The sequence below is a fragment of the Scyliorhinus canicula genome, chromosome 12 (genome assembly GCF_902713615.1).
Source record: "Scyliorhinus canicula chromosome 12, sScyCan1.1, whole genome shotgun sequence".
Taxonomy (NCBI): Eukaryota; Metazoa; Chordata; class Chondrichthyes; order Carcharhiniformes; family Scyliorhinidae; genus Scyliorhinus; species Scyliorhinus canicula.
In genome coordinates, this window is record NC_052157.1 from 41131407 (window position 1) to 41147938 (window position 16532).

At 45.1% G+C, this 16532-nt stretch overlaps 1 protein-coding gene across 13 annotated transcripts in view; it reads right to left on the reverse strand.

Annotated features, from left to right (window-relative positions):
* The window catches only part of sema4ba (sema domain, immunoglobulin domain (Ig), transmembrane domain (TM) and short cytoplasmic domain, (semaphorin) 4Ba), a 636623-nt gene that overhangs the window by 187568 nt on the left and 432523 nt on the right, over positions 1–16532 (reverse strand). Inside the window, exon 1 of one of the 13 annotated variants that reach the window (XM_038813276.1) lies at positions 6476–6497. The exons of 11 other annotated variants lie outside the window; for them this stretch is intronic. The gene's annotated coding sequence lies outside the window, so the exon portion shown is untranslated. Of the gene's footprint in view, positions 1–5765; positions 5882–6475; positions 6498–16532 lie in introns of those variants that run through there. One more of the 13 variants, XM_038813275.1, reaches the window with a different exon arrangement.

Below are 16532 nucleotides of genomic sequence, written 5' to 3' on the forward strand. Positions count from 1 at the left end.
TCTTGCAGGAATATGCAGGTTTGCCAAAAGGTGATCCCATCCACAATGGGCGGGATTCACATTGCAACGATTATCGAGTTTGCGTTAGATTCGCGAGACGTTGCGAGCCATGTAGATCCCGGGAGCAGGATCTCCCGGCTTCTATTGGTTGCGTTGTGCCGCAGCGTCCTGAATTTCAGGCACAGTGTGGTTGTTTGATCGCACCCTTTGTCTGTGCCCCCACAGGGTTCTCCATTTCGTCAACTGAGGTCTCCCACCAGAGTAGAATCGCTCCTGGTCTTCGTTTGGAAACCTGCTATCAGGCCGTCATCTTGAGTAGGAGCCCTGAAACCAAGGGCCGCCGGCTGGCCCCCTTGTTGGGGGTCTGATGGGGGCAGGATTTGCTTTGTGGGGCGGGGGGGGGGGGGGGGGGGGGGGGGGGGGGGGGCCGGGGGGGGGGGGGGGGGGGGGGGGGGCATCCGACAGACTTTGGGGGCACAAATGTTAAATATTTACTCCCTTGATCCACTGTGTCAGGGCCAGACTTGGAAATACGTGCATCAATCCACGTCCATGCGAATTCTGGCCGAGAGCCTTGGAGCATCACGGGGGCGTCGAGAATCAGATTTCCAGCCTGTCAATCGGATGTCTGTGAGTTCAAATGACTCCCTTGCATCATCCCGCTGGCATGGGGAATGTAGGTCGCTGCCGGTGGGAGAACGGCCGGCGATCCCATTTTTTGCCTGACACTCCATTCTCCTCCAGGCCAGGAATCCTGCTACCAGTGACAGAGAACCCACCCCAAAATCATGTAAATATGTTACAATTCTTTCTGTGAACATGCAAATAGTCTCTAATGACTTTTGCAAAATAGTCCAGTAGTCGCTGTACATATTTGAGGCAATGCAGCCTGTATTTGAGGGCAGACCCCCCCACCCTCCGAAGCTCATCCCTTTCATTAAATTGCTCACTTTCCTCTTCTCAGTTCTTTCTCACTCTTCTGGTCTCTGTGCCAATTGACTTAGGCCATCTGGATTTTCGGGACAACCTTTGGTCTTCCAATAAGTCACTTGGCCGATAATTTCTTTGTAAGAGTCTAATTTTGTTCCATGTACATGTGAATAACACAGTGGTTGTACAAGTCAAGGATAAGCATAAAGGAATTATTTATCCCAAACACCCAGCAAGGGAAAGCTCTTAAGTAATAGAGCTAGTCTGCAGTTACAGTTAAACTATTTCCTTTGCTGAGGAAAACAAGAATATGGGGATATAATCTCAAAACTAAGATTTAGTCGATTTAAGCAGTGAATCAGGAGGCAATCTTTTTACACAAAGGGTTGTCGATATCTGGAATTCGCTGTCCCAATTTGGGGAAAATACTGGAATTTTGTTTTTTTTTAAAATAAATTTAGAGTACCCAATTCATTTTTTCCAATTAAAGGGCAATTCAGCGTAGCCAATCCACCTGGCCTGCACATCTTTGGGTTGTGGGGGCAAAACCCATACAAACACGGGGAGAATGTGCAAACTCCATACGGACAGTGACCCAGAGCTGGGATCGAACCTGGGACCTCCGCGCCGTGAGGCTACAGGGCTAACCCACTGAGCCACCGTGCTGCCCTGGGAAAATACTGGAATAATGGCAGCTTTCAAATCTGAGAACATTTTGGTCAGGGTATCAAGGGATCTGGAACTAAGCTGGGTTAATGCAGTTGAGCGGTAGATCAGCCATGAACCCATTGAATGGATTGAGAGGCTGAATGGCTTCTCCTCATTGCTTATGTTCCTATTGCACAAATTAGTGCACAAGTCTTCTAAAGTATGGGCCTGAATTTTTTGGATGGCTGGGGCTCGACACCCGCCATCTGGAAAGTCAGTGGGGAATTATCCCCGCTGACTCGGACAGGGCCACTGCCATATTGCCCTCCAATGAGTGTTGATTGGCAGCAGGCAGGACCTCCATACTCACTTGGAAAGAGGTTCAGCTTTGCAGAACTGTTGGTCAATCTGCTCTCCAGCCCAGGCACAGCGATGTAGTGGTCGGAATAGTCACTGCAGCACCACGCCTGGGACTAAGTGCCAGGACATGAAGATCAGGTAAGTGGGAGGGCAGTAGATCTGTGTTAATAAGAAGTACCATGGAAACAAAGCAATCGACTGACAGATTTAGCAACATCGCTGAGTGTCTGGGTAATGCAGAGATAAGTCAGTCACGTGCAAATTTCAGAAAGGAATAACAAGGCACAATTTCATTCTTACAACAGTCACACCAATATGTTCCAAGAATTCTGGCGATTCACTAGGATGATCCCCATTATGAAAAGATAGATTGAAGCAAAAGACTTAAAGACCTGTCACTGGAGCCAATAAGGTTGAGAAGTGTTCACAATTTTTAAAGATCTTAAGAGGATAAGTACTCAAATTTTCTTTCCTCCAGTTGCAAATTGGTTGGGCCTGAGTTCAGGATGTGAACTGAGAAATATAAAGAGGGAAATTGGTAGGAACTTTTTAACTTCATGGATTCTTGGAAAATGATCATATATGGCTACTTGCACTTAAGAGAGAATTAAACACTTGAAGAATAAAAATATCTCAATTCCTGAAAGAAATACTGAGAGAGTAAGTGGACACAACTGTGACAAATGGATTCCAATCTCGGCAAATGGTTTGAGATCTTTGGATTCAAAAAATAAAAGACAAAGGGGAACCAATACATGGATTTTTGGATTTCCAAAAATCATCCAGCAAGGTGCCATCCAATAACAAAAAAGTTTAATGTAGAAGGGCTCATGGAATTTGGAGTGACATGTTAGCATGGATAAAGGTTTGGTAAATGAACAGGAAGCAAAGAGTAGAAATTAATGCGGAATTTTCAGGTTTCCCAGATTGTAATTTGCAGAGTGCAGTGAGGATCAGTGCTGGAAACCTCAACTATTAATGACACAAAGAGACAGAGAATAATGTATTTAAATTTACTGCTGATACAAAGCTAGGTGGGAATGTAAGCTGTGAGGAGCACACAAAGGCAGAATATTTTTTAAAGGGCGTAAAATGGTGACGGAGTAAATGGTGATGTTCAAACGGTGATGCTCAAAGACACTTGGCTGAATTTGTGCAAGGATGACAGAAAGTTAGCATGAAGGCACAGGAAACAATTAGGAAACCAACTATATATTGTTCTTTATTATACTTTGGTGAGACCAAACCTTGCATACTGTGTGCAGTGTTGGACTCAATATCTAAGGAACGATATACTTGCATTGCAGTATAGCAAAGTTCACCAGATTGGTGACTGGACTGAGGAGGGTTGTCTGATGACAAGCAGCTAAGTAAATTGGGCCTATCCTCTCTGGAGTTTAGAAGAATGAGAGATGAGCTCATTGAAACATACAAGACTATGAAGGAAGGGCAGACACAGGAAGGTCGTTTCTCCTGTTCTAACACTCCCATCAGAAGAATCTAAAACATGGGAGCTACAGCCTTCGGGTCAGGAATTAAACATTTAGGACTGAAATGAGAAGAAATCTTCACTCAAATGGGTGCCAATCTTTGGAATTCCCAACCCCATTGGATGCCTTATTGTTGAGTATATTTAATACTGAGATTGACGGACCTTTGGTCTCTCAATAAGTCCAGGGATATGAGCAGCAGTTGAGCATGTGCATCGGTATGCAGAGCATGACAATGTCATGAAAAGGTTCAGAAAATAATCAAAAAGGCTAATAGAATGCTGGCCTTCATGTCTCGGGGGTTAAAATACAAGAGGGTAGAAGTTATACAAATCCCTGATTAGATCACACTTGCAATACAGTGAGCAGTTCTGGATATCAGACTTGTGGAAGGATATATTGGTTTCAGAGGGATTGTAGAATGATATGCCAAACGTTAAATTAAGATTATATTCCCTGGAATTTAGAAGGTTAAGGGTGATTTGATCGGAGTTAAGATATTAAGGAGAACACGTTGGTCGATATGAGAGAAACAATTTCTGCTGGTTAGGGAGTCTAGGACTGGGAACAAGGCTAAAGCCTAGAACTTTAAGGAATGAAATTAGTAAAACATGTACACACAAAGAGTGATAGAAGTTTGCAACCCTTCCATATAGGCAATCAACATAATACCAATGTGCAATTTTAAATCTGAGGTTGATAGATTTTTGTTAAGCAAAGGTATTGAGGGACATGGGGAGATTGTGGCGCAGTGGATAGCGTCCCTGCCTCTGAGCCAAAAGCACCAAGTTCGAGTCCCGCCCCAGGACCTGATGGCCAAGGAAGGTGTGTTCATAATGTGGCCAAACAGGTTGAGTGTGTCAACTTGCGAATCCTTCCAAACAAGCCAATGGCTGATGGTAAGATCAGGAGAGACTCTTGCTGCCCCACTCTTGGCGTTGAGTGGCGCCCCTCAAACTGTAAATCTATGGTGAAAAACTAGCGACCTGTTGCGGGATTAAGTAGGAAACAGAGAATTGTCTGCCGCCAGGTGTGGGAAAAGAATTGGAGTGAAGGAAAATGAGGCAAATACAAGTATATGGAGTTAGTTCATGGATTAGCCATGGTCTCACTGAATAACAGAACAGGTTTGAGGGGCTGATGGTCAATTTCAGTTCCGATGAGCAGGATTAGTGCTGATAACTCTGATGGGAGTGTTAGAACAGGAAAATGGGCCACAGGTGCCTTCCAGATAGAAATTTCTGTAATTTACAGGAATTGAATATGATTTAATGGAAGTGAGAGTGAAAGTCACCATATGCTGGTCTCTCTTTGACTGGTGGTGGTTTAACCTGAGGGTGGCCACACCTCAAGCAAGGGGGCAAGGTTGAGAAGGTTCATGAATAACCTCAGCCAGTACGGGAATTGAACCCGCGCTGTTGGCCTCCCTCCGCATCACAAACCCGTCGTCCAGCCAACTGAGCTAACCGAGGAACTCCATTTTCAAAAAAAGTCACATGGACAATTAGCAATCCATTTCATGTTCCCCAGAACAAAAACTGTATGTAGTTCCACAAATTCCACGAAAACATTAATTATTAAAATGATACAGCTGCCTCCACCATGGAATGTCACCCCTCCGCAGGCTGTTGGAAATTACAGTAACAAACCCTCTCAGCCAATCCCTATTCCACTCTCTCTCCTCTCCCCCCCCCCCCCCCCCCCCCCCCACCTCCCCTCAAACCCAGCACAGAGGGTTCAAACTTAAACACCCTGCTTGTGTGGCCCGATTCCATCACCCGCAAGTAAAAACATTTTAAATCGTCAGCTGATGCTAAAACTTTGAAGATAAGCACACAGCTTAAGACCCCCCCTCCATCTGAACCAACCAATTTGCAGCACCTGAAAGCTCCACACGAACTGAAGTGGCAAATAAATCCCACCAATTAGAACAGTGAGCAAGTGGTTTACACAGCTGGATTAAAAACTCCAACTGAACATTTTTACTTCATCATTGGCAAGGTTTAAAACTCGCTCCCAAAAACTGAGTCCAGCTGCCAACTGCAAATTTGATCCCTGAACTGTGCAAGGAACCAGCTTACACACTGTGCATTCATTTCTAACTCCAGGATTCAATGATAAATGAGACAGAGCATTTAACCACAGACATATAGATTATTAAAAAGCATCCAGTGTTAAGACTGCAATCGAGTTAAGTTTGTTGCTCTAACGACAGTATAGACAATCAACTTCCAACAGTTCCTGAAAAGCTAGCTTGAGGCAGCATAGCTTAAACCCGAGTTCTTTACCCTTGTACACAAATCCTGCTGATGTACAAGACACAGTGAGTTTACTTACTCTTGCTAACATAACAATTTAACAAGAAATATCCGCATGCAGATCCTCCACCTGACGAGGTTCACTGAGCAGCAACAGTCCCGACTTTAACGGCGCCCCACATGCTGTACAATACAGTCTAAAGTCTCAAATAAATGTGTGCTTTACAAACTGATAAAGAATCAGATGGGCATGGAGTCAAATTCTTGCTTCAGTGTTTTTACTACCGACTGACTGTCCAATCCAAAACAACACTGTGAACATAACAAGAGCACTCTGCCTCGTGAGAAAAAAAAACAAAATAATCATCCTTCCTACGTAATGGATCCAAAGCAATTGTTCTTTGAAGCCGTTTCGTTCGTTCTTGTGTCAAAGGTTACAAGCCAGAGGACAACATTGGTCATACTGTATTGAATGGCACGAACTATTTCTGCTCAAGAGGAGGATTTTCCCAGTATTTCTTTGGAGACTGAACTCATCACAGTCATTTTGCAAGGAAGACGCTGGGAAAAGCTGTAGATCTTACAAACCAAAAGCCACTTCTGAACAGGCTCTTTCCTGCTTCTTCAAATGCAAGTAATTTCTTCTGGCAGCATAGAAGCTGATGCTGTGTTAAGAGGAGGAGAGACTTACCAAATACATGATTATCACCCTTCAAGCTTATTCGGAACACGATGATCGACCAACAACCGAGTCCAGATGTAAAGCCAGATTTCTCACTGCATACTTACATCATTTATGAATCTCTTTGTTTTCTTGGCAAGGGTGACATAAATTGCAGGGAGAGAGCAGTCAAGATTCACAAGTCGCTGCAATTTCTCTTGCTGCTTTTGGAATAAATCCCCCAAAGAACTGAGTCAATAGACATAAAAGCCTTCCATAAAACACCAGCATTTTACAGGCTGCAACTGATGGAATGTTTACCATAGACACAGTGTATAAGAGAAGGTTGAAGTATTTGCTTAATCTTTGTAATTGCAGCCAAAGAACACACCCAAGCAAAATGAATGCTTTTAACTTTAATTGCCGCAACAAAACGCAGAAAGAAACCAGCAGAGTCGTTTGCTTTGTTTACAGGTTTCAAGCTCGCACACGGACACATAAACCTGTTTCAAAGTCTCTTTAATTGACAGAACAATATTTTGCCCACCAATTTCTGTCTTGACAATTTTGCCCCCTCTCCTCCTGACGATGCCACTGTGGGTGCCAAGCATTCGTCAAAACAACTTTGTCCAAGTGGTCATTATTCCTTTCAGAGAAGTGAGCGGTTAATTCAATTGTGAGGGTGGGCGATGCGGAGACCCCCAATTTGCTCCCTCTCCTGACATCCACATGCCAGCTGAACAGAGATCATGACTGGGGTTCTCTCTTTGATTTTTCTCCTCCGTTGTGTGGTGTCCGTTCCCACCATAGAGTCATTATGGCATAGAAGGAAGACATTCGGCCCATCACATCCATGCTGGCCCTCTGTAGGGCACTCCAGTCAGTCCTATTCCCCCACTCTATCCGTGTGGCCATGAAAGTTTGTTTCCCTCAGGTGCCCATCCAAGTTCCTTTCCTAGTCATGATCATCTCTGCTTCCACCCCTCTTGTCGGCAGCAAATTCCAGGTCATTACAACTGGCTGTGCAGAAAAGTTCTTCCTTACATCCCTCCTGCATCTCTTGCCCAAAACCTTAAAGCTGTATTCCCTAGTCCTTGTATGAATAATTAATGGGAACAGCTTTTTCTTTGCCACCCTTATCTAAATCAGTCATAACTTTGTACACCATTATCAGATCTCTTGTCAACCTCCAAAGAGAAACACTGCCATTTCCTCCATCTTGTCTGAGGTGTGGCTCTGTTGACTTCTTGACCTCTTACAGCTCAAACGCTCCTTGGGCAAAGAGACATTGTTTCCTCATTGGAAAAACACCTCACAAGCTATCCGAGAAACTCAAACTCGAGCGTGAACATGGCAATGCTAAGTGACATTTCTGTTAATTTACCACGCAACAAATGTAATATTTGCTTCTGAATTGTTACCAAGGTATTTAAAATGCCTGATATGTCATTCTGCTTATATTCTTCCTAATTTCACACTTCATAAAGCTTTATCTGCAGTCTCCAGTGCAGCACCTTGTCAAAAGCCTGCTGAACATTCACCCAAGGCAGAATTCTTGCCCACTGGAGGTGGATGGACAGAACAATAACAGCCTGGGGGTTGGCTTGGCATTGTCCCAGAATTGGGTTTGGGGCATGGAGCCAATCGTAGTGAACTAGTAGTCAATGATCAAAAGTAGCCTGGAATGTTCCAATTGGCTTGTGGATTCCCAGAGGTGTTGGGGACCAGGCTGAGAAATAGCCTCCACGGTAGCAGGCCAGGGGCCAGCATTGCAGGCAGACTTCCATGGCCCCCCTCCCTGGCCAGAGACGTGACTTCATGTCACTCTGTGGAGGGGCTTCCCTTTCACACTGGTGGCCTGGCAGCTGTTGCCATTTTTTAATTTTTAAGTTGTAAAAGATGCATGGTTGTCTCAAGTACTCGAGATGTCACTCTGCTGCCTATTCTGTGCCGGAGAGCCTCCTACTGCCATGCCCCAAGCTTCGAGAGCCCGCCCATTGTCCTGACTGGATGGTGAGTGTGTCTTCTGGCCACTAAGTGACCAACTTGCGGAGAATCACTGCTGAGTGACTGCCGCTGGTCCTCACGCACGGTGTGGGTCAGGACCTCTATTTGACCCAATATTGGGGGTTACTACCCTAAACCCAAAATCCTAAGAGACTGAATTTCCGTGTGTTTTTCCTGAGCTGTTGTGTTGACTTTTGGATTGAGGAGTGAATTGGGTGAGTGAATGCTCTTTATCGGACAAAAAGAACCTCTACTCATCTGGATTTCTCAGTCAGTTCAAAGATGCTTAAATATAAGCTGGCAATTGTTGTTCAAAAAATAAAATTAAAACATTGACACAATATCATACAATGCCAGCTTTTCAAAATTTTTGAACTGTATTCTCAAAGTCTGTGATAATTGGTTATGAATCAAATACAAGACAAAGAATCCTGGCAGTAACTGTAAATACGTGTGCAAAGTTGTGCACAATTCTTATCATTAAACGTTAAAAGTACCAATAAGAACACCTTTTTTAAAAACTGTATAATATACACTAATGTAAATAAGGTGGGGAATGATCGTACTGGGACTACTGTCACAAACGTGGTGGCAGCGAGTGATACCGCTGTTGGTGTTGTTATCGTTGTGGTTACTATTATCGTTTTTATATTGTTCTGCAAAGTCTTGATATCAAATGCAAAATTCCAATTAAAATATTTTTTTAAAAAATGATTCCAATATAAGGACACATTCATCTCTGTGCGGTATGAGTCATAAAGTAACTTATTCTTATCTAGTCCCAGCTTGGCTCAATTATCACATTGTCACATCGCAAATCCCAGCTCCAGCTGAGCAAATGATATTGGCTGACCTGCGAGTGTGTAACCGAATGAGTGCTTCACTTTTGCGAGGGCTATCCTTCAGATGGGATGTTAAAACCGTTAAGGCTTTGATTCAAGTACAATGGTCAAATTCCCATTACATTGTTCAAAGCTACTCGAAGGACATTTTCGTGAGCAGAATTGCACACACACCTCTCGCTATGTCACCGCCGGTTTCATCTATCAGTGCTATCAAGCAGCACTTGCTTTGCAATAACCTGCTCTCTGGTGCTCAGTTTGGGTTCTGTCAGGGCCACTCAGCTCCTAAATTCGTTACAGCCTTGCTCCAGACACGGACAAAAGAGCTGAACTCGAAAGGTGCGGTAAGAGTAACTACCCCTGACATCAAGGCAGCATTTGAGCGAGTGTGGCATCAACAAGCTCAAGCAAAACTGGGGGTCAATAGTAATCAGTGGAAAACCACACCAGTGGTTGGAGTAGTGCCTAGCACAAAGGTAGGTGCAATGGAATTTGGAGATCAATCGTCTCAGTTCCATGATATCACTGCAGAAGTTATTTAGGGTAGTGTCCTAGGCCCAACCATCTTCACATGCTTCATCAATGACCTTCATAAGGTCAGAAGTGAGGATGTTCATTGATAATTGCACAACGTTCAGCACCATTCATGACTCCAGTCCATGATTCACCAGTTCATATCCAAATGTATGGACAAATTCCAGGCTTGTGCTGACAAGTGATAAGTGCCAGGCTATGACCATCTCCAACAAGAGGGAATCTAACAATTGCACCTTGACATTCAGTGGCATTAACATCACTGAATTCCCCAATCTTAACATTCTAGGAGTTACCATTGACCCAAATCTGATATGGACTAGCCATATAAATACTGTGGCTACAAGAGCAGATCAGAGGTTTGGAATCCTGCGGTGAGTGACTTACATCCCGACTCCCCAAAGCCTGTCCACAAAGCACAAGTCTGGAGTGTGATGGGCTACTCTCCACTTGTCTGGTTAAGTACAGCTCCAACAATTTTCAAGAAGCTCAACACCATCCAGGACAAAGCAGCCTGCTTGATTGACACCCCATCTACAAACATTCACTCCTTCCACCACAAAGGCACAGTGAGAGCAGTGTGTACCATCTACAAGATGCACAGCTGGAACTCACCATAGCACTTTAGGGCAGCACAGTGGCACAGTGGGTAGCACTGTTGCTTCACAGCTCCAGGGTCCCAGGTTCGATTCCCGGCTTGGGTCATTGTCTGTGTGGAGTCTGCACGTTCTCACCATGTCTGTGTGGGTTCCTCCGGGTGCTCCGGTTTCCTCCCACAGTCTAAAGATGTGCTGTTAGGTGATTTGGACATTCTGAATTCTCCCTCTGTGTACCCGAACAGGCGCTGGAATGTGGCGACGAGGTGCTTTTCACAGTAACTTCATTGCAGTGTTAATGTAAGCCTACTTGTGACAATAAATATTATTATTAATATACATCACTTTCCAAAACTGTGACCGTTACCAATTGGAAGGACAAGGGCAGCAGATTCATGGAGATCCACTCAAAGCCATGTGCCATCCTGCATTGGAAACATATCGCTTGCCTTTCCTTCACTGTCCCTGGGTCAAATGCTGGAACACCTTCCCTTACAGTACTGTGAGTGCACCTACACCACATGGACTGTAGCAGTCCATGAAGGCGGCATGGTGGCACAGTGGTTAGCACTGCTGCCAGGGACCCTGGTTCAATTCCGGTCACTGTATGTGTGGGTTTTGCAAGTTCTCCCTGTATTTGCGTGGGTTTCCTCCGGGTGCTCCGTTTTCCTCCCACAGTCCAAAGATGTGCAGATTAGGTCGATTGGCCATGATAAATTGCCCCTTCGTGTCCAGGGATGTGCACGTTAGGTTATGGGGTATGGTAATAGGACGGGGTGGAAGGGTGAGTGGACATATGTAGAGTGTTCTTTTGAAGGGTCAGTGCAGACTCGATGGGCCAAATGGTCTCCTTCTGCACTGCAGGGATTCTATGGTTCTAAGGCGACTCACTCCCACTCCGCAAGGGCAATAAAGGATGGGCAACAAATGCTGGTTCAGCCAGTGATCGGCGCCCACATCCTGTGCATTAAAAAAAATCTGTTAAATCTCCCCATCCTATTATGGTCTTTGATGCAAGGAAAAATTGGGCGGCTCACGTGAGAGTCATTCAGTCACAACCCTCATGGCCAGAGTAAAAATAACGGCCCAGCCTTGAACAAAATTCCAAGACATTACTCAGTGGGAGCAGAGATTTAACATTTGAAAAGTGCAGCTTTCTGTATGATTAAAGGCAGTGGGGGGATGGGGGCAGATGTCTCCTTTCTTTCCAATGGTTCGTTAACTGCATTCTTGTTATTTCTTCCAAAAGAATTCCTTAAATGTTTGCAATTGGCTTTTGCGCGAAGCCCGCCTGTGTTTCCAAAAGAAGATGATGTTGTTATGCTGAGACAGTCTCAACAAAACATTCTTCTCCCTTTAATGATTTTTGTCTGCAAATTTTATTGAATAGCTAAAGCTAAGTGATTTTGCGCAGAACATCTGAAGGTTACCAAACTTATAATAATAATAATATAATAATAATCTTTATTTTCACAAGTTGGCTTAGATTAACACTGCAATGAAGTTACAGCGAAAATCCTCTAGTCGCCACATTCCGGGGCCTGTTCGGGTACACGGAGGGAGAATTCTGACTGTCCAAATTACCTCACAGCACGTCTTTCAGGACTTGTGGGAGGAAACCCGAGCACCTGGAAGAAACCCACACAGACACGGGGAGAACGTACAGACTCCGCACAGGCAGTGACCCAAGCCGGGAATCGAATCTGAGACCCTGGTTCTGTGAAGCAACAGTGCTAACCACTGTGCTACCGCGCTGCCCCTAACATTAAAGGACTAATCCGGGAACTTGTTGGACCGGAAGACACTTATTTTCTGGAAAAAGGTTACCCTGGCTCTTATAGTCCAAGGGCGCCCCCCGGTCGCACAGACGATTAGCATTTGTTGCGTGTTGTGTTTTTTTTTAGATAGGATTTGGTATAAATCTATTTAGTACAAAACAACAGTGTTGTCTTCAACCATAAGACCCAACAATCTGACTGTGTGAGAAGTTAGAAGAAGCTTTTTGTGGCAAGTGATATTCCTGACTTTGCTAAGATTACGGTTAGTATTCTCTCATGCCCCTGCTGGCAGGTTTAATGGTGGGCGGGCAGCAGGGAATGAGGTCGGCGGGAGGCCCAGCAATCAATCTTACACTGGCATGTATTTCCCCCAGGATGCCCCGTTGGTGCCTGCCACGGTGGATGGATCGGGAAACCCGCTGGAGGCCGGTGTGAAATTGCTTTGCATCCTGCCAATGGGATGCAGGTGAAGGCCCGCTCCCACCCTCCCCACACCCCCACCCAATTCAACGTAACACTGGCGGGACAATGCACATGGTGAGTAGGTGTCGGGATTCACCTGAACAATGACTGGGGCTGCCTCCAGATTTTGGGATGGTGATAGCCAACAACCCTGGGCCTCGGAACTCCAGAGCAGTGGGTGAGGGAGGGGAGTCGGGGTTGTCTAGAGGCGGATCTTCCATGTTCGGTGTCCTGGAAGAGGTCCATATTCCAGTCTCAGAATGTTCTGCTTTCTCAGAAGGCCCATCTTCATTTTCTGGAGATCCACCTCCTTTGCTCAATAATGAGTCAGTGATTTTGGGCGCATTTTCAATTTGGCGCTCGGATACAGCAGCAGACTACACGCCATCGGGGCTGCCCTGCCATGGAATACAGCACAAAACCCCCCCAGTTGTGTAATTAATCAGGTCGGGGCCGAAAGATTTGGCATCTTTTCTCGCTGGTCTGCACGGCAGGGAGCACTCCATGTTCCTGCCCTGCCACGGGACTTAGTCCCGTTTAGTTTTGTTTAGCTTTGTTCTGCAATGGTAAATGTAAGTAGCATATACGCACTGAATATTTTTTCCCTTCAAAAATCCTGCTGCTTCCTATAGGCAGGCAAATACAGTAACCCATGGAGACAAGTCGGTAAATTAACGCTGCTTTAGCACCTCTCGAGCAGGTAAGTAGCTCTTCAGTCAGTATAAATAATGGAATGTTTGATAAATCAGTTGTTGAGTGTGTAACACTTGTTCAGAACAAAAATGCACTAAAGCCTTGTGCATGGTAAGAATTCCAGTAGAACCACAAAACATGTTAGATTGTAAATAATTCCCAGGAAGAATGGAAAAGGAATTCTGCAAAATAATATAAGAGTACTTGGCATTATGGCATCTTTCATGTGGTAATAACTCAATGCACTTCACACCATGAATTACTTTTGAAGTACTGCACCTGCTATACAGGAGAATGCGGCAGCCATTTTGCACCGGTCACGCCCCATAAATCAACATCGAGATGAATGTACAGTCGTACTGTTTTTTAGTGCACACTGGCTGAGGAAAAAAAGTTGGCCAGGATGCTGAGAAAAACTCTTCTACAAATTGTGCCACCTGAACCTGCAGAAAGGCATCTAAAGAACCACACCACAATTGTGACGAAATGGTACTAGGATGGTAGGTTCAAGTGTTTCTGAGTCACGGACAAGAGTGCTACTAACTGAGCCATGCAGGCACTAGAGGTAATTGTTGAGCTCACACTGCCTGATTCCCTGGAAACTACGGAAATAAATGTAATTTATTCACTTTTAATGTGCAGCATATGCAGGAAGTCAAAGGAGTCAAGATCATGGCCTGGAGTATTGCTGCTGAGGTGGGAAGTTTGAGCAAGGAAATTTGCCAGTGCTCCACACCTACCTGAGAGGAAAGGTCATGGGTCATACCCTGGTGAATGCGGGGGGAGGGGGGTGGGGGTTGGTGGAGGGAGACATGTGGGTTGTGTCAGGCCTATCGACCTCAGAAGCAGATCCAAGGCAGTCATGGGGGCATTTGAGTGTTGAAGTGGGCTGATTTAGAAGGCCTACCGTGGTTCTCTGGGACTTGGTACCAGCTGTGCAAGAAGATTGAAGGCACTCTTGCGGAGATTTTCCACACGTCTCCCACGGCCCATTTCTCGGTGGCAGAAGGCGGCCTACCGTTGATTGGCGGTGGGACCTTCTGGTCCTGCCGCTGTCAATGGGATTTCCCACTGAATCCACCATCAGGAAATTTGCGGTGGGAGTTTGCCATTTGTGGGACCGGATGATCCCACTGGCAAGAACGGCTGGTAAATTTCACCCCCCCCATCTTTCACCCTGCAAACACCCCATGCCAAATGATGCTAATGTTATGGGCCAGGGTTTAAAGAACCCCAAAGTGTATCATGGAGTTCCCCTGATGCACAACTTTTAATATATTGTGGTCTGGGGAGCACACGGCCCACTCTACAGATGTGGTACCGCAGAAATGGAAAAGCATTTTTTAAAGCAAAACAATGTTTATTCTATGAAATCAAGTTATCCTTTTTGAAATATACAGTGAACATCTTAGCAACCATTAATTCAAATACAACCCCCAAAGACTACAGCACTAAGTAATCCTTTAAGCTTTCCTTTTTAACATCCATACGACTTAAAAACAAAACCTTTATCAGAAGCACATCAGGTTAAAGTCACTACTGAAAACATTTATCATTCTGAATTCACCAAATGATCAAGAGATAGTCTTTTGATGGCAGAGAGAACAGCAGTACACCTGCTTGGTCTGGCTTCAGTTCCAAACTCAAAACGAAACCAAAACACACCCTGCAGCCTGCTCAAAAACGAAAGTTAAAAGCTGACAGACAGCCCAGCTCCACCCATTCTCTGACATCACTGCAGCAGTAAACACCCATTTCTTAAAGGTACTCTCACTACAGATATTTATATACATACCCATTTATAAACACCCATTTCTTAAAGGTAATCTCACATGACACTAAATACCCTCACCCCTCATGCCCTCTTATATCCTCATTTCAACTCATGCTACCCACACCCTAATGGCCCGTTATTCCCCATCCTCTTCAGGAATCATGTGGAGATTAAAGAAAATAAAGTCTACTGCAGATTTCACTGTACAGATTTGCTAGCTAAAAACCCCCCTCCAAATAATGAAAGTACATTCAAAGCCCAATTACTCAATTTTTTATAGAAGCACACAAACTTCCATTCTATATCTTTTTAAAATGTGTTTCCGAGGCCAGCATTTATTGCCCATCCCGAGTTGCCCTTCAGAAGGTGGTGGTGAGCTGCCTTCTTGAACTGTTGCAATCCCAGAGGTGCAGATAAAGCCGCAGTGCTGTTAAGAAGTGAGTTCCAGGATGTTGCCCCAGTGAAAGTGAAAGAACAGCGATACAGTCAGGGTGGTGAATGGCTTGGAAGGGATTCTCCAGGTGGTGGGGTTCCCAGATATCTGCTGCTCTTGTCCTTCTAGATGATAGCAGTCTTGGATTTGGAAGATGCTGTCTGAGGAACCTTGGCGAGTTACTGCAGTGCATCTTGTAAATAGCACACACAGCTGCCACTGATCCTCGGTGATGGGGTGTTTGAATGTTTGTGGAAAGGGGAGCATTTAAGGGGGCTGCTTTGTCCTGTCAAGCTTCTTGAGTGTTATTGGAGATTCACTCATCCAGGCAAGTGGATTAGACTCTTGACTCGTGCCTTGTAGACGATGGACAGGCTTTGGGGGGGCGTCAGGAGGTGACTTATTTGCCGAAGGATTCCTAACCTTTGACCTGCCCCTGGGGGGGGGGGGGGGGGGGGGGGGGTTCAGCGATGTGAATGTCATTGAATATCAAGGGGTGATGGTTAGGTCCTCTTTGTAGGAGATGGTCATTGCCTGGCACTTGTGAGGCACAAATATAACTTGCCACTTGTCATCCCAAGCCTGGACATTGTCCAGGTCTTGCTGCATTCGGAGATGGACTGCTCATTATCTGAGGAGCTAACGATTTAATAGCCACTTTAGGCTGTGCAAACTATCAATACAGAACCCCCTGAGAAAATGGTAGCAATTAGAAATCAGCCAAGCATTCACAAAGAACAGTTGGGGAGATGTCAATAAATTTCTACTGAAATTGCTAGAACTTAAGGTTTTTCCCGCTCTCACTGAACTGCAGCCTATTTCCTTCATTTGTGAAATGTGGGGGATTTAAATAACTTCAGATCATGGCAATTATATAGGCCTTATCCACCATTCAAGAGCCGTTACATCTATTCCATAAATCTGTGAGTCCCACTGCTTTGCAGCAGCCAATATTGAGTCTGTTTGCACTCAGCAGGATTTCCCTTGCACGTGAATCATACAACTCACCCTGCCCGTTACAGACAAAGAGGCTGCGGGTGAGTCATCTGGGTCCAGCTTGCAATTT